Source organism: Equus caballus, chromosome 9 (assembly GCF_041296265.1).
Source record: "Equus caballus isolate H_3958 breed thoroughbred chromosome 9, TB-T2T, whole genome shotgun sequence".
Classification (NCBI taxonomy): Eukaryota; Metazoa; Chordata; class Mammalia; order Perissodactyla; family Equidae; genus Equus; species Equus caballus.
This window is the reverse complement of record NC_091692.1, coordinates 93,849,152-93,870,740: the sequence shown is the minus strand read 5'-3', so window position 1 is coordinate 93,870,740 and position 21,589 is coordinate 93,849,152.

The window sequence follows — 21,589 nt, the reverse complement described above, 5'->3', positions numbered from 1 at the left end:
GACGGCTCTTGACTGGCTAACATTTGAAGGATAGAGCATTGTTATACGTGGGCGTTATTTGGTTCCTGATTTAAAAAAAACAAAAAGGCACTTTCAACAAAATAGGAAAGAGTAATGATTCTCAATTTTGTAGCTGATTAGGTGGCGTATTGAATAAGAAAATGTCTGTTTTTTAGAGTTACGTACTGACATAGAAAAAATTGATGTTTGTAATTTGCTTAAAAATACTTCAGTAAAGCAAGAAATAAAATGGAAAGAAATGAAGGGGGAAGATAAAGCAAATCTGAGAAAATATGGATAACTCTTGAACCTAGGAGACCAAGTTTTCATAATAAAACAAAAACAGAAGACAAAGGAGCAGTATGATTCTCGTTCTTTTATTCATTTAACAAGTTCTTAGTGCTGTGATGGTTAATCTTACATGTCCAATTGTTTCGGCCATGGAATGCCTGATACCTGATTAAACTGTATTTCTGAGTGTGTCTGTGAGGATGGTTCTGGAAAAGATTGGCATTTGATTTGTTGAACGGAGTAAATGACTTGGCCAATTGACATAAGTCATCCTGTCATTGGCCACCCATTGCTGACAGGAGCACACAAACCAAATAACCATGGGGACAGGGATGGAAGTTGTATGAGGGCCAAAGAGCAGGTCTCCTATTTCTCAAGGTTGAACTATTTTGAACCTCTGACTGCCCAGCCTGCTGGCAACAGAGACCAAAGCCGAGCCCCTGGAATGGCACCATTACTCTAGGAGACCAACTGGGAGGTAAGCTGACTATACTGGGCTCCTTCCACTACAGAAGGGGCAGTGACTTATACCACCAGAAGCAGACATTCTGGGTCTGAGTTCGCCCTTCCTGTGGGTCTTAACCAGCATTCCTCTCCAAGGCCTTACTGAGAATTTGGTCCACTGGCCTGGGATCCTACATAATCTCATTAGATCAGAGTACTCACTTTACCTAAGAGGAGGACCAGTGATCATAAGATATACAAACCATATGAAATTCTGTGATACCTAGGTGCTGCCCACCTAAAAAAGCATGAAACAGCCAGCTGCAGGCACAGCCAAAGCCCCAGCTGAGGGATAACTCTTCAGGAGAATCCAGCACCAGCCTCCAGGATGCAGTAGACACATTGAATCAAAGACATTATGATGCTGTGTCCTCAAAAGGAAAAATACACAGATGTGGTCTGGGAGTAAAGGAATGGAAGCTAGTGGGGTCTCACTCAACGCTCCCAATGACTCGCTTGGCAAAATTTGTGCTTACTGACCCCATAACTCTGGGCTTTGAGGGATTAGATGTCCTGATCACCAAAGAGGGGATAATTTCACCAGGGGCATAGGAAGTGTTCTGTTGAAACATAAGCTCTAGGTTCCATCTGGGAACTTCAGGCTGCCTGTGTCCAGAGATCAGCAGACAAGAGGTGTCGCTATCTTGGTAGGAGTAATTAGTCCTGATCAGGAGGAGAAAGGGAAGTTGTTGGGCAGAAGGGGCAGAAAGGAAGATGGTTGGCATCCAATTAATCCATTCGGCTGCCTCTTGGAGCTCCTTTGCCCAACTCTGATGACAAATGGACAAGTGCAGCAAAGTGATTCAACCCCTCAGGGAGGAGTGTCTGGATCCAGCAAAGGGGCTAGTGAGAGCGATGGAGTCTAGAATGGAGAGGGGAGGAGGGAAGCCATGAGTATCACTTGTAGGTTCAAGATCATTTACTGTGGTTGGGGGACGTATTTCATCCTACTAATTTTCCTCTTCTAAGATTCTCCTGGGAAGACAGGCCCATCAGAATCCTGATCAACTGCTCCCAGAATTTGTATGAAGAATACTATGTTCCTCCCTCCTGCACGTCATATTCCACCCCCACCCGCACTCTCAGCTGCCTACCTGTGAGGCAGCCTGCCAAGGGTTTTCACATACTAAATTCCTGCTTTCTCTTTCCTGCAGGTATAAGCTCTCAGAGCCCTTTCTTATAAAAATTTTATACACTACTCTACCTGCGAGTCCACTTCATGGAGAACTCACCCTGAAAACAGCTTTTAGCTAATATTTTTAGAGTGCATAATATAAGTATGAGCCCACCACTGTAATTTATGGTCACCTTTTAGGGACTCAATAAGTGGTTTGATGTAGTTATAACTGTGTTCTTACAAGTAACTTCTGAGATAGGTATATAATTCTCTTCTCTTTTTTTTGAGGAAGATTAGCCCTGAGCTAACATCTGCTGCCACTCCTCCTCTTTTTGCTGAGGAAGACTGGCCCTGAGCTAACATCTGTGCCCATCTTCCTCTACTTTATATGTGGGACACCTACCACAGCATGGCTTGCCAAGCAGTGCCATGTCCACACCCAGGATCCGAACTGGCGAACCCTGGGCCTCCAAAGTGGAACGTGCAAATTTAACCACTGTGCCACCCTGCTGGCCCCTATAATTCTCTTATAATCTATGAAGAAACTGAACTCAAAGCCAAAGTAAATTGTTCCACTAGTAAGTGAGACCTGCAATTGAAAACTGGCTCCATCTAAATATAACCAAAACATGGGGTTTTTGTTGTTGTTTTTGCATGAGTGAATGGCTGACTGTTAGCTAACAAACCTTTCACTGTGTGTAGAATTTTACAAATCATCCATCTGGCTCATGAGCTACTTCCTTTGATCTGTACGAAAATCCAAGTGAGGCAAGCAAGATTTTGCATTTCAATCCTCCCTCACAAACAAGAAAGTTGCAGCTCAGATCACTCTCCCCTCTGTACCTCCTGTTTCCTTCTCCACCTCCTGCCTCCCCTCAGTTTTTGCAAAATTATCGTAATGTTAACTCAAACCCTATTTGATCCTTAGTGAACTCAAAAAAAATCTCTCTCACACTGTTCCTATGTTTTAGCACATTAAGGGATAATGAGTCAGCTCCTTAAAGGTTCTGAACCTCAACAAAAATAACTGAGTGTAAAAACTTGCACACTGTAAAGCACTCTGCAAGTGCACTGACGATAATGAAAACCTGAAAATACAGAGACATTCCTAAGCATTCTGGAATCCCTAAGTAATCTTGATTTTCAAGGTAACGCAGGAACTAAGGTACAGTTGGCGCTCTATTTGCGGGTTTCTGCATCCACAGATTCAACCAACCACAGATCCAGTTAGTTGGTTGAATCTGAGGATGCAAAATCCGTGTATGCGGAGGGCCCACTGTCTAATATCGTGATCTGTATCACAATGGGATCAGGTGGTGAGATGGAGCCCCGTGCTTGAGTACAAGAGAATGATTTTCATCCCGATTCAGAGATAGGCACTTTAGAAAGATTCAGCACGTAGGTTAGAGGGTAGTTTAAAGGATGGAAGGGAGCCAAGAGCAGGAGGAATGCAGCTAAACCAGGGCGGGTGAGACGAGAGGAGCATCACCTCTGCTCAGGGTCACACTGCAGAGTTCAGGTGAAGATCATTGCCCGACTCAGACTCGTTACCAGCCTCTGCTGTAAGGGAAAAAGAAAATACTGCTTCTTACACTTTCTGGAAGCGTACAAGGTATACATTATAAATAAATAAATAGTCTGTACCTGCTGAAAAGCCTCAGCTTAGGAATGAGGACTGGAGGATGTTAGCATCCTCCCACTCTCTCTCCCACACAACTCACCTCTGGGGGAACAATTATTCCCTCTCCTTCCAGGTTTATTCAGTGCTGCATTATATATTACTATTTTAAAAATAGGTTTTAAACCTGAGGACTCTTGACAGGTCTGCAAACTTGTGGCAGGCTTTTAATGTGCTCTGCCTGTCAGTGGATAGGGAGAGGTGGTGGCAAATTCCAAAACAGGTTTCACTTGAAGCCACGTGGTAAAGTGACTGGATTTCTTGCGACTTCTGTTGAGCGTGTGCATGTGTATACATGTTTGTGTATATTTTGCATATATGCTTTTAAATACAACCTCTAACCACTTTCCCTCGTTTATTGACTTTCATGTCACATTCTTGCTACGTAGGAAACAAATACTCAAAGAACGGGCAGAGATGGAAATGTGGGGTAGGTGGGACTTATTTTTCTAGGATAGTCATTAAAATAAATATTAGGAATGCTCATGCTAACTCCTCCTTAGAGGGAATGAAAAAAAATCTTAGAGTTTGCAAAATATAGAAAAATAAGAGGCACCTTACGGTGATCTACTCAAACCCCTTCATTTTTACAGGCGAGAAGATAGAGGGACAGAAGGTGCAGGTGACTAACCCACGGCTACCCAGTGGATCGCTTTATAGACAAGGGCAGAGGGCTCACGTTATCTTCACGTGAATGAGGTGGGGAAGCACAGATCCGAATAGGGTGCTGCCTATAATTTTTCACAGTGTTAAGAGATTACCTCCACAGCTAACTGATCACCATGAAAATGTCTCCTAGAAAATGGGAACAGAAGTGTTCAAGAAAAAAAATTCTGACCTCAAAACTTATTAGCAATGTGACTGAGCAGTCATTTAGCTTGTCTACATCTCGGGTTCCTCATCTCTGAAATGGAACAATTAGGATCTCTCACTCAGAAGCAAGTGAGTTCATCCATGTGTATGGGACTCTCCTCTTTCCCACCCTGAGGGCACAAAGGACCCTGTGCCAACAGGTGAGATGCACTGTGCAGCTGGGGCGATGCTCTTTCAGGTCTTACCTGCATGGGACTGAATGCCACACAATGGCCAAAGCAAAATAGGCCAAGAGGATGTAACAACCTCCTGAAAGCACATGTCAGTCACTGGCTATGGTCACCCTAGGGAGACGTAAGCTCCCAGGCACTTTCAGCGCCCTGTGGTGAAATCAGAGCAGCCCAGGTGTTTGCTTTGAGAAAGTCTGTCATAGGTAGTGATCCACCTGGGTTTTGAAGGGGTCAGTCTGGGGCTGCAATGGGCCCAACAACTCCCTACATCTTTGAGAGTGGCACTCTTCCATTCCACAAGAGACTCGTTCGTTATGACCATCCTGGCTGGGGATGGGGTCAATTTTGTGCATTCATTTGGGCCTTTCCTGCTCTAATAGCTCCTATCCCACTGGTCAAAGAACTAGTGAGCATTTGGTCAGTTGCTAATTGTGTCCATCCTGATTATGCATTTGGAAACTGGAGAAATGACTAACAGATGTGGTGGTGGACCTTTCGGCTGTTACTGGTCAAAACTCCAATCATAACCTGACCTCTGTAAGTCCTTACTGCCACTGGGGGGCTTTAGGACCCCTGGAATCATGTCAGCTCACACCTGTATCCAAAATCCCTAGAAATAAGTAGGTATTCTTTCCCACTATCCAGTTATTTCAGGAAATGACCATAGGACCCTTTGAGGAAAGACTGAGAAAAATCACTACTACAGGTGGTTTATTCAGATTTTATTTAAATCACAAACTATAGGTGTTATGACATTGCTAGGTCCACTCTGAAGGTGAACTTACTTCTCTTTTGATATATATGTCCTCAGACTGAACTAGCTTACTTCTGAAAATTGAGAGAGGCATCAAGGCTTTCTCCACTGGTCTTCTGCTCATTCTCCCTTTCTTTTTCTCTCAATGCATGTATGTATGCATTTATATATATTTCATGAGTACAGATACATATACAATTATTTGTTGGCTGCCTATCTTGTATTATATATATATACAATTCCTTTGTTATCTGCCTATTCATGTTACCCTTATGAACTCCATGGGGAAAGACCCCTGGTTTTCACTGTGGTCTGGCTGTCTAGTACAACAGTTACGTGAGCCTTGATTTTGGAAGTTGGTTGTGGTCCCTCCATGGCCTCTGCTATTCTAGAATCCTATCAGCCCATTGACATGAGGGGACCCAGCTCCATGACAGCATCTCCTAACATCACCCTCCCCCTAGAGCTGACAGCCACTACTGACTTTCTCCACAATTCCACAGCCTTTCCCAGCACATTTAATTACAAGCAGCATTCTCTAGGTCCCCCTAGAAAACAGTCAGGTAATGGGCATTCTAGTCTCATATAGATCCATTCTAGTGTGCCTTCTTGCCTGCCTTTTGATCCTGTAAGATTGAGACAGTTCTAGCATCTCTACCTCATTGCATTCAAGACTCTTCATAGCTTTCGTAATCTCTCCCAGCAGGAGGTAGAGCTGCCTCCAAGGACCCTTGCCAAGGCATTAAATCCCAAGCCATGGGAGAATGCCCCACGTTAACCCTCATTCTTATTCAACGTTTTGTGGTCCAGCATCCTGAAGATCTCCCAGGTATACTCCCCCAGTTTCTAGTAATACATTTGGGTCAGCTCTTGCAACTGCTTTGATAAATAATTGTTATTCTTTGAACATTGTTAGCATTACCCCAATTGGCTCATCATGAGACTTGCCCTTGTTATTGGTCTCAAGTCCAGGGAAGATATTGTAAAGGGCAAGGATTTTTCGTGCAAGGTATCTGCCACAGTTGAACTTCTGCAGAGACATCAGTAAATGGAGGGGAGCTGATACCCTCTAGCAAGGATGAGTGGGCCAATTTTCCATACCCAGAAGCTCAGAAGATCTGGGTCGTTAATGGTATCATGTGCATCCACCCCCAGGTTCCCATCACAAGTTTCAGGACCCTATTCTTTCCCCACAAGGGCCTTGGATTGGCATAATTAGCTTTTACAGACTGCAAACACAGCTTTCTCCAACATTCTGCTACTCTTACAATTATGTCCTGGGCCTGGACTTCGGCAATCTGCCCTCTGGCTACAAGAAATGAATGCGAGTCTCTTTAGATGCTGTCACGAAGCTTTCTGAATTCCACACCATACCTTAAATTTGTCATTGGCTGATTTGAGCCTGCCATTTTCTCTCTTAAATGTCGCCATTCTGCCTTACAGCCCTTATTATTACTATTTCCCCCAAATCTCCTAAGGGACAGGAATAACTAACAAGCCAGTGCAAATCCTTCCAGGTCTCTCTATCTCCATGGGTGAAAGCTGGAGTTATAATACCTCATGACAGGAGCATTCCACACTCCACTTACCACCACTGATGAGGTCTGTTGACCAGCTGGTCAATGAGTGATCTGGCTCCTGAATTCCATCCTTGGGATGTACTTGCAGTACCTTCCATCAGATTCCCTGAGATATAGGCTTGTGTGCAGGTGGTTCATTAAGTAAATTGATAAAGGAGAGGAGAACACAGGACAGGAAAGGGGAAGAAGGCAAGGAAAGGTGAAATTTCAGATAAGGCCCCTGGAGGGTCACTTCAGCTGACCACCCAGAGATACTCTGGAGCTTAGCCACATCCCAGACTTGCACCTGAGGTGAAGGATCTAAGGTTCCACATTCCTGTACCGATTAGTCATTGGCTAAGGGCAAACTGGGGGCATGTAAGCGCACAGGTACTTTCAGTTCTGGGCGAGGTGGCCCCAGTAGCCCGGTCACCATATACCCAGCTTCTGGTTTCCCCTATTAACATCTTACATCAGCAGGTTGCATTTGCTACAATTAATAGACTAATTTTTATACATTAACTGAAGTCCATGCTTTATTCAGATTTCCTGTCTTCCCCTAATGTTCTTTTTCTGTCTCCAAATCCCATCCAGGATTCCACATTACAGTTATAGCCAGGTCTCCTTAGGCTCCTCTGGGCTATGACAGTTTCTCAGAAATTTCCCTGTTTTTGATGACCTTGCCAAGTTTTGGAGATTGCTGGTCAGGCATTTTGTAGAATGTCCCTCAGGATTTCTCCACTTTTCTCACGATTAGACTGGGGTTTTAGGTTTTCAGGAGGAAGACCTCAGGAGTGAAGCACCATTCTCTTATGGTATTGAGGTACATAGAATCAATATGCCTTGTCAAGAGTAATGTTAACCTTGGTCACCTGGTTTGAGGGAGTGTTAGGTTTCTCTACTGTGAAATTATTTCTCTCTCCCTTTTCCTCCTGTGCTTGTTGGTGGAAACTTACCATGTGCAGCCCTAACTTGAGTGGGGGGTTGTAGTCTACCTCCTTAAGGGTGGACATAAGTTATTTGGAATTCTTCTGCATGAGAAATTTATTTATTCCTCCCCATTTACTTTTAGTCAATCATTTACTTATATTAGTATGGACTCAGTTTACACTTTGGGTTATAACCCAGTGCTTCTTTTCCCCCTCAAATTCTTCTAGTTTTGGCCACTGGGAACTCTTAAGTTGGCTCATGGGTCCCTTTAACAGGCTCCCATCATGGTGGGGTTTTTTTTATGTGAAGCAATTCTTTACTTTCTAACACTAAGATGTTCCAGGCTCATCTTGTGTATTTTCTACTGGAGTCCTAGAATCAGCCATTTCTCCAAGGAGCCCTGGTTCCCCTTATTGGAGAATGGTATAATTATTCTTGTAGTAAGTCTTGAAATTGGATGACTCGCACTAACCAATTTTCTTCTTCAGTGTTGTATTGGCTATTCTAGGACCTTAGCCTTTCAGGATAAAATTAAGATAATTTGTTGATAGCTACAATATAGCTTGCTAGGATTTTGATTGGTATTACATTGAATCTATAGGTCAAGTTGGAAAAAATTGACATCTTAAAATATTGAGTCTCCTGGGGACTGGCCCCGTGGCTGAATGGCTAAGTTCACGCGCTTCACTGCGGGCAGCCCAGTGTTTCATTGGTTCGAATCCTGGGTGCGGACGTGGCACTGCTCATCAAACCACGCTGAGGCAGCGTCCCACATGCCACAGTTAGAAGGACCCACAAAGAATATACAACTATGTACCAGGGGGCTTTGAGGAGAAAAAGAAAAAGAAAATAAAATCTTAAAAAAAAATACAAAAAATACTGAGTCTCCCAATCCATTAACATGGAATATCTTTCCATTTATTTAAATTCTCTTGTCAGTGATTTATAGTTTTCTGCATATAGATCCTGTACATGTCTTGTTCGATTTATACCTAAGTATTTCATTTTAGAAATGCTATTGCAAACAATTTTTTAAAATGTCAAATTCCAGTTGTTTATTGCTGCTATATAGGAAAACTATTTTTTACATTAAATTTGTATCCCAGGACCTTCCTGTGATGGTTAATTTTATGTGTCAACTTGGCTATGCCCAAATATTTGGTCATTCTGGATGTTTCTGTGGGGGTGTTTTTGGATGAGATTAACATTTAAATCAGTGGACTTTGAGTAAAGCAGGTCACCCTCAATAAAGAGCTCCTCCAACAGTTGATGGCCAGGGGAGAACAGAAGACTGACCTCTCCCCTAACAAAGGGGGAACTCTGCCAGAAGACGGTCCTTGGACTTGAACTGCAACATCAGCTCTGCCAGCCCACCCTGAAGATTTTGGACTTGCCAACATTCCTAATTGTGTGAGCCAGTTTTTTAAAATGATCTCTTTCTATGCATATATACACAACTACTGATTCTGTTTCTCTGGAGAATCCTGACAAATACACTTGCTATATCCATTCTAGATACCAGGAGTTTTTGTTGATTCTTTGTGATTTTTTCTTATAGACAATCATGTCATCTTTGAGTAGAGACAGGTTTATCTTTTTCTCCAATCTGTATACCTTTTATGGCCTTTTGTCACATGGCACTAACTGGGATTTTCTAGTACGATATTGATAGGAGTGGTGAGATGACATTCTTTCTTGTTCCCAAACGTGGGAGAAAAGCACCCCGTTTCTCATCACTCATTACAATGTAGGCTGTAGGGTTTTTCTGATGTTCTTTATCAGGTTGACGAAGTTCTTCTATATCCCTAGTTTATTAAGGGGTTTTAATCACTGATGTAGAAAAATCATTTGACAAAATCCACACATCAGTTTCTATGATGGTATTTTTTTCCCTTAGTCTGTTGATGTGGTGGGTTTTAGTCATTGCTTGTTGATTATTGAGTCAATCTTCCATACCTGAATAAATCCCACTTGGTCATGGTGTATGATTTTTATTATACATTATTGGATTCAACTAGCTACTATTTTACTGAGAACTTTCATGTCTATATGCGTGAGAGACTATGGTCTGCAGTTTTCCTTTGACGTAATGTCTTTATCTGGTTTTGATATGATCTGGCCGGTAATTCTAGGCTTTGCTTCTCATTTCTGGAATAGACTGGTGAATTGGTATCATTTCTCCCTTAAATGTTTGATAGAATTCAACAAAGCCACCTGGGTCTGGTACATTTTTTAATTGTGGGCCTAGCATTGTTAATAGTATTCTTACTATTCTTTTGTGTGTGAGGAAGATTGGCCCTGAGCTAACATCTGTTGCCAATCTTCCTCTACGTTGTATATGGGATGCTGTCACAGCATGGCTTGATGAGCTGTGCATAGGTCTGTTACCAGGATGTGAACCTGCGAACCCCAGGCCACTGAAGCAGAGCCTGCAAACTTAATCACTATGCCGCCAGGCAGGCCCCTTTTATATTATTCTTTTAAGGTCCATGGTATCAGTAGTGACCCGTTTCATTTCTGATGTTGGTAATTTGTGCCTTTTTATTAGCCTGAGTAGAGGTTTATCATGGTCATTAAAATTTTCAAAGAACTTGCTTTTGGTTTCATTGAATTTCTCTATTGTTTCCCTGATTTCAGTTGTTGATTTTTTGCTTCTTTATTATTTAGTTTCAATTGCTCCCATCCCGCTAGCTTATGAAGGCATAAGTGCAGGTTATTAACTTTAGACCTTTGTTCTTTTCTAATGTTCATTTAGTGTTATAACTTTTCTGCTGAGCATGACTTTTGCTTTATCCCACAAATTGAGAAGTAGAATTTGTTTAGTTTAAAACATTTTTCAATTTCTCGAGACCTCTTTGAGCCATGTGTTCCTTAGAAGTGTGTTGCTTAATCTGCAAATATTTGAAGATTTTTCCAGAACATCTTTGTTATTGACTTCTAGTTTAATTTTATTGTAGCCTGAGAATGTTGTATGATTTCTATTCTTTTAGGTTTAAAGTGTGTTTTATAGCCCAGAATGTGGTCCATTTTGGTAAATGTATCATGCAGACTTGAAAAATGTATATTCTACTGCTATTGGAAGGAATATCCTATACACGTCTGATGCAGTTGGTTGATGCTGTTAGTCTAACTTTATCCTTATTGGTTTCCTGCTGCTTAATTTTTCCTTTTAGGTCTGTCTTTGTCTCATGTATTTCCACGCTGTTTTTAGAAGAATACGTTTTAAAGATTATGACTCCTCAAAGAACTGATCCCTTTATCATTACGTAATGCCCTCTCTATCCCTGATAATTTCAAACAGATTTCAGAACAAGAAATTAAGAGAGCCTCTCCAGCTTTCTTTGGATTGGTGTTAGTATGGCCTCTTTCTCCACCCTTTTACCTTTCACCTGTCAGTATCTTCATGTTTAAAATGCGTTTGTTTCTTGTGGAGAACCTGGAGTTGGACCTTGCTTTTTTTAATCCACTCTGACAATTTCTGTCCTAATGGGTGAATTTAGGCCTTTTACATTTAAAGTGATGATTGGTATATCTCAACGTGTCTTAGTCTGCTCAGACAGCGATAACAAGATACTGTAGACCAGGCGGCTTAAACAAGTTATTTGACAGTTCTGGAGGCTGAGAAGCCCGAGATCAAGGTGCCTGCTGATATGTTTCTTGGTGAAGGCCAGCTTCCTGCCTTGCAGATAGCCACCTTGTCACTGTGTCCTCACAGGAGAGAGAGAGCAAGTGAGCTCTCCGGGGTCTCTTCTCATAAGAACACTAATCCTATCCAATCAGGGCCCCACCTCTATGATATCATATAACCTTAATTACCGCCTTAGAAGCTCTATCTCTGAACGCAGCCACTTTGGGGTTTGGGCTTCAACACGTGAATTCAGTCCATAACAGAGCCCTTCACACATTCATCACACTTACTCCAAGTTCTTTGATAACTGACACCCCTGTCATACCTGAGTCTGCGTCTGATGCTTGTCTTGTCCCCTCAGACTGTGCTTTTTGCTTTTTAGCCTGGCTTTTATTTGTTGTTGTTGAAAGCTGGATATATCACATCAGGTACTAGGACCCAAGGTAAGTTGTTCTCTAGCGTGAGGATTTACAGTAAACTGGCTAGGATTTGGGCTGTGTTTAATGGTTGATGTTGCTACAGGTGCCAGAGCCTTACAATTCCTCTAGTGCCTTATTTTTGTCTCCTCTTTGACTTTGGGGTCCCCTACTTCTTCTTCATGGAGAGTCTACGTTTCTCAGTTCTTGCAGCCCTAATCCAGGATTATTATACTGGAACCCTGCTCGGGTGGCGGTGAGAGGTGGCGGGAGATGTTCTACAATCTTCCAGTTACATTTCAGTCATTCAGTTGGCCTGTGACCTCCACAAGGGTTTCTTCTTGTCCTGAGGTGAGATGGGACAGTTGCAGGGGGCAGGAGTAAGAGGAGTGCCTATCCCCCATGACCCTGGAACAAGGCTCATGTCAGATTTCTCCCTCTGGAGAGAAGTCCTTGGTTACGAGAATGCTCTGGGCTTATTTCATAATAACCCTTCCCATGCCCCTGCCAGAGCCAGGAGGGGACTCTTTCTTGGATCTTCACTGTGAGACCCTAGAGGCAAAACGCAGTGTGAGCCCCCAGGTGCTTCTAGTCCATATTCAGTCAGCTCCAAGCAATTCAACAAAATTCCCACATAAGTCTTCCTGCCAGCTTATGGCTCAGCAGCTTCTGCTTTAGGTAAGCGGAGCTTGGCTGAGACTGTCTGGATTTGCTTGTCTCTACAGATTTCAGGGTGCAGGTTGCCCTGCAAACTTAGTTCTCTGCTAGGCCCCAAAATAAGTCATTGGTTTCCAGTCCATCCAGTTTTTTCTCTTTGTAAGGATAGGTATGATGTTTTAAGATTTTTACATCTCGGAGCTGAATCCAGAAGTCACAGATATCTTTTCAATTTGTGGCCTCACTAAAGCAGAACCTGGATGGATCCTCGGGTACAGGTAGTTGACTGGTGAGGTGATCTCAGGCAGAAGGAGTTCTGCAGCAGGAGGAGTGAAGGAGGGAAGGTGACAAATACCCTGCAAATTTGCAGTGTCAATGTCATTGCCTTAGGCAATAGGGGCTGAGTTCTGCTGTGGCCACTTGGAGAAACACATAAGGCCTCCCAGAATTTTCTTTAAGAACTGAAGGCTGGGCATTTACCCAAAGTCTCCTGTATAACATTGTTTTAGGGTTTCCTAGGGGGGCATTAATCCTCAAACACCCCAGGATGTGTGTGCCTGCAGGCCTAGCAGTCCCTATAGCCTGGAAAAGGCCCTGAGGCAGACAGCACAAAGGCTCATGGCCAGCACTTGGCATTGGTCACTGCCAGCATAAATTTGATCTCTCCAGGTGTTGTGCAAAGTAGCAGAAATCAGAGGGGAACCAAGCAAGTGTAGCACAGGGCATTAAGAGCAGCTGTTGGAGAGAATTATTCGACTTCCCTAATGATGTTTCCTCGTCTGAAAACTTTCTATCAGTGATCCTTCTCAATTTTGAAATGTGTGATACACACTGCTAGAGAGGCAATTAATTATCAATATATAGCTCTGTAAATCCCCAGATCAATCTATGCATATTCGCACATATTTCTCTATCTGCCTCAGGTCTGCAAAGAACATTGACACCTGTCCTGTTGCAAGCATCTTCACACGGGACGTCTCATTTCCTCCTATTGGGTGTGCAAGAAAGAGCATTATCATCCACCTGGAATGAATGAGGCTGTAATCTCAATCTGAGTGCCTTTCCCAAAGCATCACTTGATGATCGCAGAGCTGGGACTGTCACTCATGCCATGTTCACTACAGACCCCACAGACCAAGACGATGCTCCGACTCCCGGAGCTGCATAACCCAGTCTTTCCTCTTAGCTCGTTAAAGCAGAGCCATGGCATGTTTGTATAATTTGGTCGCACACCTTGTGAAACGCTAGCATGAGCTGAGCTTTCCTGACTCCTCCCCACCCCAAGGTGGGAAATTTTCTAATTCCTCCACAGATGGTCAGCATTTTCTATTAAACCCCCACAGAGGAGATGCCTTTCGTAATGCCTACAAAGATACCGTATATTCCTATATTAAGAAGTGGTTCTGAAGGAGCCCTACAGGCTAGAACTTCACTGCAGAATAAAATCCAGTATATGAATACAATTTCATGTACAATTAAGAGGAATTATGTTTTTCAAGGGAAATTTATTGCCAAACACACGTTTGCCAAAATACCCCCCCCCCCCAAAACCTTGAATATAAAGGTGAATCATCAGAAACCACAGAACTAAGATTGAGGACAGAAGCAATATGCATTTATCTTCAAACCTGTAGCACCTGTCACATGATGGGAATTCAACATATGCCTATGGATTAGTGGCCCCATTGTGTGAAAACGAACCCCCTTTTGGCATTGTGAATGGCGAAGAAGTGTAACAGCAGTGTGAGCTCTTAAAAAGAGGATGAACAGGGAAATGCACTCAGAATTGGGAATTCCAGGTTCTTTGTTCAAGGTCCAGTTATACCCACTAGCAATATGTCCTTGAGCACAGTGCTTGATCTTTACAATTCTTATTATCCTCATTCTTAACATTGCACACTATTACTGAAAGTAATTACTATGCGTCATTATGAGAATTGCATACAATATTAGAACACTGCCACATATCATCTCCTTGAGTGCCCTGGAGCATCTAATTCAGAGTCTTTCACAAAGTAGGATCTCCCTAAGTATCTATTGGATTGAATGGTGCAGCTGGCATCAGCCACTTCCAATGAGAATGGAAGATTCTGGTCTTGAATTTGGCAAACCCAGGGAGAAGAAAAACGTGAAGCGTCTTCTTTGTGGCAGCTCTGTCCAGCAGTCTGCATTAAGATTCCAGAGGGGAAGAGGAAGCCTGACTCTCATTCTGTACCCAAACAGAACCTCCCCTTCGAATCAAATGAGATGTGGTGGCTTTATCAGGTGGTTGAACATAACGAGGGCTGCCATGCAATCTAGTGTAAGGGATCTCTTGATGATTAAAGGAAGCTGGCTTGTGTAAACTCTCCCCTCACCGTGTATCTGAAGTCAGTAGAACTCATTCTTCTTGGGGAGTGAGAAACAAAGAGCTTATTACTCCATAACATTAACTCAGTTACTCTTCACGTTACGAAGGAAAAAAACCCATCTGTTTCTAATTTGTCCTATCACTTACTAGCTATGTGAACTTTGAACCTTATTTAACTTCTAAAGGCCTCCTCCTGTCACTCATCATGAGCATCATAGGGATTGTGTTAGCAGGACCTAGTACAGTGGTGGGCACATTGTAAGAGGTCAATTATTTAAAGCAAAACTAAACTCAACCTCGACTTTATAATCTGCAAAATTATTAAAATCTCTCAAATGGCAAAGTCAGTTGGAACCACGGGTTCTGCTTACCTACTCACGACATCTCATTCTAGGCACTATAATTTGGAGTTTAAATCACGTTGGTTTAAGTTGACTCAGGTTTTACCTCCAGGGTCTTTGTTTTTTATAATATCCTTAACCATTCAGGGTATGTTATTATCCCCTACTCTATACATGAGAGGACTGAAGCTTAAGAGAAAGTAACTTGCACAAGTCTACCCAGCTCTTACATGGCTGGGGTGGATCCTAATTACGTCTGATTCCCAGTCCATACACCTACAACTGTACTGCTCCCCCCACCCCGGGGCGGAGATGGTTTAATTGAAATTGATCAAATGCAGGAAATTGCCTGAAGGTCAAACTGTCAGGCAAATAAATTCAAACTATTTCCTTCTCAGCCAGGGGGCTACAGAGAAAGGGCATCGGGCTCCGTGTTAAAGGTATTTGGAATCAAGCTGATATTTTTGTGTGAGCTTCATGAAGACAAACATGCAGGCAGCCCAATTCTCAACGTCCTCTTGAACAAGATGGAAATAATGGTCTCCACAATCTTGGATTTGGGAGGATTTAATTAGATCTGGCAGATAAGTGTTTTAAAATGTCTAAAGTGTTTTAAAGGTGGAAAGGAATGAAATGCAATTCCTTCCCTTCCCTCGTTATTTTCTCCATAAAAGAGCGGGAGTGGTTTTAATGATCTATTGTTAGTACTGACTTGTTTGACTATGAAAAATAAAGTAAAAATGTCATTTCCTCCTCTAAGTCACTGGCCCTCCTTCCTTCTGTCTGTTGTAATTCTATACACCAGGCACTCTGGCTCTTCTCTGGCCGATATTCATGTTTAAGAGAATTGTTATGAGGATTAATTAAGAGATTGCATTATCCCGGTTATAAGATGGGGAAACCAAACTCTTTCCAATGTCTGTCCCTCCAAGGACACAACTGCTAGCACTTACAATGTGGTTGTCCTTCTGCTAACTCCTTTGAGGTTTATTGAAAATAGTCTTTCCATACAATGAAACTCACGCTGTGATATACACAGATACACAAATAACTAATGCAGCACAGAATCCGCCCATGGCTCTTCAAGGGCCTAGATAAAGTGCTGTGGGTGTTCAGAGGAGGGTAGGATTGTAGGAGATGGTAGGAACTGGCCATGCCAGAGAGCCTGGATTCCATCAGGGCTGGAAGGGAAAGGAGAGGAGAGAGCATAGATGGAACTTCTTCACCTAGAGGTTCCTCTGCATCTGGACATTTGTGCGTGCTGGCCCAGCCTTTGTCTGGACTCTCAGCCTGAAAGTATCTATAACCAAGAGGGAACTGGACTGGGTGTCAGGGGGCCTGGGTTCTGGCGACACAAAACAAGTCACTGTTTCCTTTCCTTTTCTCTACCATTTCTTTTCTTTCTTGCTAGCATTGCTACAACCTCTGCCTTTCCTCTTTCCCTCCCTTTTCTCCTATAAATTCGTCTATTCAGCAGAAGTTTATTGAATGCCAAATGTGTGCCAGGAACTCCTCCAGGTACTTGGGATTCTTCAGTGAACAAAACAGGCAAAGACCTTTGACCTCATGGAGCCTATGTTCTACCAAAGATAGAAAATATACAAAAGGTGATAAATGATAAAGTAAAATTAAGTAAAGCAAGGTAGGGGCTCAGGGGGACTTGCTTAGATGTCACCTTCTCAATGAGTCCTACACGTGGCCGCCTTTAACAAGTGCAATGTCTGAAGGAAGTGAGACAGTTGGCTGTGTGGACAGCTAGGGGTGCAGATTTCAGGTGGATGAGCCAGTTGGTGCAAAGGCCATAACCAAGAACATTTCTGGAATGTTCAAAGAATAGTGAGGGGCTGATGTGGCTGGGTAGAGTGAGAAAAGATAAATTGGAGATGTCCTCTACCATGTAGGGCCAGGAGGCCATCGCAAGACTTGTTGTCTCCAACTGTAAAGATAAGCCAGTGAATTGTTTGGATAGAGCACTGACAATCTGGCTTACGTCTTTAACTGGCATCTGTGGAGGTGTGTCAAGAACAGACTGGTAGGGAAGGGTGCAAAAGGGAGGCAAGTTAGAAGGCTAGGGCAGCAATCCTGGTGGGAGGCAGGGTGGCTCAGCGGTGGAAGCACACACCTTTGGTGAGTTCCATTTTGTGCCAGGTAAGGCCTGTACCAGGCACTGGGGACACCCAACGGAAGACGGAAGGATCCCTTGCTGGAAGGACCCAGAGTCTGGCAAAGCCAGCAGGAAAGTAAGGCCTGAGTTATGAGACAGAGTTATGAGTGTTCTGTGAGGCGATGCCCTGGAGCTGGGGAGCAGCTTCCCTTTGATCCTGTGTCTTCTCCAGGAAACAGAAGATGAACACTCACCTCTGACTCAGAGGATCACGATCATCACGGACTGACGGGGCCCCGAGTCACTGAAGGCTGTGTTCCTTGCAGTGGAAATGGCTGGATCAGTGACTGCCCTTGGGGCATGCAGAGCAGGCGTACACTGAAGCACCCGTGTGTCTGTGAATCCCAGCCTCTGCACTGAGTCAGGGAAACCTGAGTCAGAAGTGACTGACTTAGAAAGCAAAATTCCTTCCCTCCTCCGCCTGGCCTGTCACTTCCTCTTCAATTTCAATTGAAAGAGCTCATCCGTTTATGTGGTCCTAGTACATGTGCGTGAAGTTCAGGAACATTTTTATTGAACAGGGACAGTGATGACACACAGGAAACTGAACTGAGGAGCAGACAGAAACACAGGTCGGGTGGGGGCAGGAATGCAGGCCTCTACCCTGTAGAATCACAGCAGACAGACGATATCCTCGCAGTTACTCCTGAGAAGGGTGCTATGTCATAGACAGTCCTGACCCCATTCTGCCTGTGAGGAAACCGATATGTAAGGAAATGAAGCAAATGCCCTGTTTCGCCCACAGGGTGTAAGCAGAGGCGCTAAGGTTAGAACCATTCTGCTGGGACCAAAGCCTCTTTCTGCTCTGGGATGGTGCCTCCATAGGGGTGAGCAAGAAATACACACGCACCCCCAATTCTAGCTGGAAGGGGTCAATGCTTGCTCAGGATACCTGGAGGCATCTGGACGGTTGCTGACAAGGCCTGCTTGCTGGGACACATTAGGTCCATGCTGGCTTGATCTCCAGCTCACTCTCCTCCACTGCAGTGACCCAGAGTGCTGACGGGGGTGCTGGTAGCTTTCAATCATGGAACCCTCAACACCCAGGGAGGGTCGTGGGAATCTGTTAGTGGCAGCCTATGCTGAACTTATTTTAACTTTCTGAATTTCAGCTCTTCTGCCCTCTTCTGCTCCACCAGATGGTAACGGTGTCCCCTGGAGTGCAAGAGTGATGTTCGAGTCGCCTCGTGTCACTGTGCTGGGCTTCGTGTCAGGATGCTCCAGGTGCTCTAGAGCTCCTGGCTTCAGCTCTTCAGCAGACCTTAACCCTGCCTGACTTTGAGGCATGAAGAATAGGGACTGAACAGAAGATGAGGCACCCAAGATCCTCTCGTACAAGCAATCTTTTCACTTGCTAATGCCCCAGCACTTGACCATGTGAGTGCCCCTGGCTTGGAAGGAATTCTGAATTTATTTCCATTTCCTCAGTGTGCAGACAGGCTGCTTTTGAACTATCAATTCCACTTAGCATGCCAGCCATCAGGCTGGTATGAAGAAATGTACCCTCATAACAAGTCAAACTTTGACAGTGCTACCCTACAAAATGTTTGGTTAAAGGAGGAGGAAAAATGGCAGGGAATGCCTTCTTCAGCCTCAAAACAGTTATTTCTGCAAATCTTGCTTTGGTGAACACTTGCTAGGTCGATCATAGCCAACTATAGGAATCTAAGGAGACCAAAATAGCAGAAACTCCACCAATAACATTATTATGACCTCTGCAAGTACTGTTACTCTACTATAGTTAAGAGTTTCTATTACATGCCCACACAGAGCTAAGCACTTTGCACACTGTTTTAGCCAGTTTGGGTCACCACAACAAAATACCACAGCCCACATGGCTTAAATCCTATTGTGGGTCCCCACCCTCATGACCTCACCTAAACCTAGTCACCTCCCAAAGACCACCCCCCACTCCAAATGCCATCACATTGGAGGTTAGGGCTTCAACATGAATTTTGGGGGGGCACTGTCAGTACATAGCACATGCATCACCTTCTCATTGGATCTTCACAATAACTTTGTGAGACATGAACTACTTTTATCTTTATTTTACTGATGAAGAAACTCGAACTGAGGAAAGTTTAAAACTTATCTAGGTTCACACAAATAAGAGGCTGACCAGAGTTTCAAATCCAGATAAATCACTGACGCCAAGTGTGTGCTATAGCACACTACAGCAACCCAAAGGGGTCCAAACACCGACGTTACAATCCTCTCTTTGTCCATCATTATGCTCCTCCTTCTCATTGCCTATTATACTTGTGTCATTTCTTATCCTTTACCGATTGCTTTCACAAGCATTTCTCTTTCAGTTCTGCTATTAGATAATTAGTTCCTTCACCTGGAAGGTTATCATAATTCAAAGACTCACCAAGACTAAGTGGCTTGCCCTTTCGCATCTTTGTAAAATGTCTATCTTGAATTTGGAAACTTCTGTATATTACTTATGTTACACAGGGAAAGGAGAAGAATGCACTGATAATTGCCTAGACTTCCATGAAATTCTAGAGCCATATAAATATTTACTGAAAACCTGAGAAAAGTTACTATACCAAATTGAGAAAATTCTATTTTCTTTCATATTTTTTGAAAAAGTCTCTCAAGTGCAACTTGGATCAGGCCTTGGGCAGACTTTGATGAATTGATTCAATTCAGCGACATTCACTGAGCACCTACAATGTGCCAGGCTGTGGATGAAGTCCTTGGGGGAGATCAAGATGAGGGCAGGGCAGTTCTCATCTTTCAGGAGCCGAGATGCCAGGAAGAGAGCATAGGTGCAGCCATGCTCACGGTGCAGAGAAGAACGGGACAGGTGCTGAGGAGGACAGGCCATCTCCCCGTGGACAGGCAGTGGGAGGTTTGAGGAGGAACAGAGACCTTGGGGTCAGGCGCACCTGGCTTCAAATCTCAGCCTTGACATCCACAGTGAGCTCTTGGGCATGTCGCTTATTAGTTTTAATTTTACTACCTCTTCTGAAAAAACAAGAACACCATGCTCTTGGGTGGCAAATTCTCATCATAACCACAATTCATTAAGTGCTCACCATGTGCCACATTTGACACTGGTCTCTAATCTATGAGCTCTGTCTAAAATCACCATTTCCACAAAACCACCAATGATTGCAATCATAGGGGGAGATTTAAAACCTGTAGGACTATGTAGTTTTTCATGCTTCATCTCCCGTGGCTTTGACTTAGTGGCATTGGCAGTCATAGCTTGTTTTATTACCGAAGTTTCGTGGGGGGGGGCGTGGTCAACTTGGGGAGTGGACACAACCGAGAGGAAAGTAAACAGCAAAGCCACAACAGCCAGAAACTTCAAGGGGCCCTGGGAGAAGTAAGCCAGGAAGGATCCATTTCTGCAGGCACACAGGGATAAGATCATGAAAAGTGGGCTTAGGACTGGAAACACCTGGGGATTTCTGAAGAGGAAACTTAATTTTTTATACAAAAGGCAGCCACTGAGCACATTACAGATGGGGAGTGACTTGAGTAGTGCTGGCTTCTACTTTTTTGGGAAGAATGGCCTGCCACCCCTGTTGTTTCAGGGGGATCTCGAGGCTAAGAGACCATTTTCGTGAGGAGAGTGGGACGTAGTTCCTGTGGCTGTGACCGCCCACCTCCACCGTGAGGACTGGGAGAAGCTGCACTCTCAGGCTGAGGATGTGCGTGGGGTGGGATGATGTCAACGCAGGCCCTCCAGCTGTCCAGACAAATCATTTTTCTTCTGTGGGTGGCTTCTTCATGGACAAGTCAGAAGAGAACCTGCTCCCTCCAGTTTCTTGGGTTGCCACTCCTCTGACTTCTCTCCCTCTCTTGTTCTGCCTTGTTGCCTTGGGGTTTTTTGGGGGCAGGTAGGGGGACCTGGCTGAGAACCTGAGGTTTGTGATGTTTGCTTCCCTGGATCATTGTTTTGTACTTATCCTACGTAAAATGCCTTTTTCCTCCTTTCTTGTCTGCCCATATTTCTTCTCCCTCTGCATTGATTTGTTTGATTTTGGTAGCATTCCAGCTCAGTGCCTTTTGCACATTTCATTACCATCTTAGATGCTCTCTCACCGAGAACATTAATAAAAGTGTTAAATGAAAGTGCCACATCAGGCTTAGAAGCTGAGAGTCTGAGGTCCCACAGCATCTTTCAGGAAGAAATCAGATCA